At 42.3% G+C, this 3,503-nt stretch overlaps 1 non-coding gene across 1 annotated transcript; it reads right to left on the bottom strand.

Moving 5' to 3' along the window:
- Window positions 1-3,197: 3,197 nt before the first annotated feature.
- trnaf-aaa lies at window positions 3,198-3,280 on the bottom strand. The gene has a single exon. It is a non-coding gene; the product is annotated as a tRNA-Phe (tRNA).
- Window positions 3,281-3,503: the final 223 nt, after the last annotated feature.

Genomic DNA, 3,503 nt, shown 5'->3' on the forward strand with positions numbered 1-3,503 from the left:
GCACATGCTTCCACGATCGTATTATGGGCCGTAATCTGCATTTTCGCTTCAATAACGGATGTGTGAACCGGAGGTCCACCATTCTCGATGCTATTTTTCTCTTATGCGCAACTGCAATACAGTAAAGGGTCAATTAATTTTGTAAGATGATATACAGAGGCCTGTGAAATATCGAACTTTTAATGAGATTTATGCAATGGTTCGAGATTACCTTGATTCAGGAAATAAGGATGTAAAGTCTGTTTGGCTGGAGTTGAAGAACAGTGAGGAATGAACTCACAAGCATGTGTCGTTTACAAGCCCACTCGCAGTAACCACAAAGCGAAATAAATCGTACAAGGAAAAAATATTGTGTGTGAGTGACAAAAATGGCAATAGTCATGCGTGATCTAAATTTCCCATCGAAAACTCTCGGTTCCATTGTAAAAACGTTTGGAGAACCTTCAACAAAAAATCCCACATGTCCCATAAAACATTACGAGGGATATCTTGGTAATTGATTACTCTCCTGGTGACTTAATTTTCCTATTTTTTTGGAAACCATCACTTTAATTGTGAGCTTTCTTTTGCCAGCAAGAAATAAATATGTGATTAACCTTTGTTCGTTTCATGTATAAGAACACCGAGACTCCTCTGCACGGCACATCTTTTGCGTTTCTATCGATTTTAATAGTAGCGTGTCTTTTGATTCTTCCCAACAAAGTATATGACCTCGCATTCCCGACATGAAACTGCATCTGCCAAGAATACTTCAATTGTTGGCGGGAATCCTGAGGAACAGAATGTACATGTATTTGGAAAGACAAGGACTGATTCGGGACAGTTAACATGGCTTTGTGCGTGGGAAATGATGTTTCACAAATTTGATTGAGTGTTTTGAAGAAATAACAAAGAAAATTGATGAGGGCAGAGCAGTAAATGTGATCTATATGGACTTCAGTAAGGCGTTCAACAATGTTCCCCATGGGAGACTGATTGGCAAGGTTAGATCTCATGTAACAGCAGTGGACTTAACACCGACCCTTGTGGTACGCCGCCAGTACCTGGACACCAAGAAGAACATGTTCCATCAACTACAACAATGTTTTCTGTTGGCAAGCCAATTACTGATCAAAGCTGCAATCTCTCCCACAATTCCATTCCAGCGCATTTTGTATAATAGCCTATTGTGGTGAACCTTATCGAACAACTTTCTGAAACCCATATACACCACATCAACCGGTTTACTGTCATCTCTCTCTGTTTGGTCACTTTGTCAAAAAAAGTCAATAAGATTCGTTAGGCAAGGCCGACCCATCACAAAACCGTGCTGACTGTCCCTGATCAGATTATTCTTTTCTAGATGGTCACAAATCCTATCTATAATAACCTTTTCCAACACGTTACCAACAACTGCAGTGAGACTCACTGGTCTGTAATTACCAGGGTTGTCTCTACGACACTGTTTGAACACGGGAACAACATATGCTCTGCTCCATTCCACAGGCACTATTCCTGTAGACAACGATGATTTGACAATCGACGCTAAAGGCTCATCAATCTCTTCCCTTTCTTCCCAGAAGATCCTAGGACAGATCCCATCCGGCCCAGGGGACTTGTCTGTGATATCACTCTCCAGTATTTCTATCACCTAAACCTTGTGAACCTCAATCTCTACTACTCTAGATGCAAGTATCTCAGTATCTTCCTCGCCAACATTTTCATTTTCTATAGCGAACACTGTCGAAAAATATTTATTTAGCACTTCCGCTATCTCCTCTGACTCCACACACAACTTCCCACTATTATCCTTGATTGTCCCAAATTTAACTCTCGTCATTCTTTTATTCCTGGCATATCTATGCCTTAGGGTTAACCCTGAACCTATCTGCCAACAACTTCTTATGTCTCCCCTGGCTCTTCTCAGCTCTCTTTTTAGGTCTTTCCTGATACCGTTGGAACCCTCGAGCGCTCTAAGGGAGTTTTCACATTTTGTCCTAACATAAGACTTCTTGTTCTTCTTGACCAGGGATTCCACTTCCTTAGTAAACCACGGCTCACGCGTTATATATCTTCCTCCTTGCCTGACAGGTACAAACTTATCTAGGACACACAGGAGCTTTTCCTTGAATAAGCTCCACATTTTAATGTGCTCACCCCCTGCAGTTTCCTTCCACATTATACCCTTTCAAAATCTTACCTCATTGCACCGTAATTTCCCTTCCACCAGCTGAACCTCTTGCTCCGTGGAGTACACCTATCCCTTTCAATCACGAAAGTTAACCTGAGAGAATTGTGATCGCTGTCTCCAAAGTGCTCACCTACGTCCAAATCTAAAAGCTGGCCAGGCTCGTTACACAGTACTAAATCGAAAGTGGCTTCGTCCCTTGAAGGCATGTCTACATACTGTGTTAGGAAGCCCTCCTGCACACACTGCGCTAAAACCGACCCATCTATCGTACTCGTACTGTAGTGATCCCAGTCAATATTTGAATATTGTCTTGAGTTTTTCACTGTCCCAGAGTCCAGATGAAGTTTGCATTCCTCACGTACGTGAGCGAGAATTCTTTCAGTATCTCAGATCAGTTCATGTCCCGAGAACATCAGAGTCAATGTCCCGTCCTTTACTCAGTCCTCTACTCATCGTCCTCTGATTCCATTTCCCAAAGAGTTTCTCATGATTTCCAAAGCTGGAGCCTAAATTGCTTGGTTTGCTTCTTAAACATTTATCCAACTTCAACTGACAATATTTTCACAGTATCTCTTCACAATCCTCTGGCTTGCACCATGTCCAGGGATGAGAAGTCCCGTTTGGTGGACAGATTCCCGAGGCTGGTGAGTTTCACTTTGGAACAAAGATGGTTAAGTGGCAATTTCCTGCGGTGGTTTGTAATGATGGGAGAGGAGGCGGTGGGGAATGAGCACTTTGACGAGCAGGAGGAAGTGTTGCCACTGACCCGAGTCAGAGAACACAGGACAGGGATTAAAGGAATCTAATGAAAAGCAGCACTTCTGCTTAGGACGTTCAATAACAACTGCAGAAACCTGATGTGTCGAGCAGTGTATCTGGAAAGAGAAACAGAGATAATCTTTTAAATATGGAACATTTCTGATGAAGAACTCGAGTTTCCCAAGTCGAATCAAATTACCGGCCTGGTTTGCAGAATAGGTTTTCTGAACTTTGTGCGAAAATTGTTCCAGCAGGAAAGCATTCATAATGTAGTCAGCAGGATTCGAACCTACATGGGGGAAAATCCAATGGATTTTTAAACCATCGCCTTAACCACTCGACCATGACTACAGACAGCGCAGCCGGGTTGAGCATTGACCAAATCAGCCGTGATCTCATTGAAAGCTCTCGCTGACTTGATGAGCTAAATGCTTCCATCTCCTTTCATACCTTTGCTGTCATTTGTAAGGTGCGAGACACCAATATAAAAGAAGAAAAGCACAAAGGTCGGAAAAGATATTTGCAGCCAAACTGAGTCAAAATTATTGATTGAAAGGAAAATCACACTTGGCAA

Source organism: Chiloscyllium plagiosum, unplaced genomic scaffold, assembly GCF_004010195.1.
Source record: "Chiloscyllium plagiosum isolate BGI_BamShark_2017 unplaced genomic scaffold, ASM401019v2 scaf_86845, whole genome shotgun sequence".
NCBI classification, from domain to species: Eukaryota; Metazoa; Chordata; class Chondrichthyes; order Orectolobiformes; family Hemiscylliidae; genus Chiloscyllium; species Chiloscyllium plagiosum.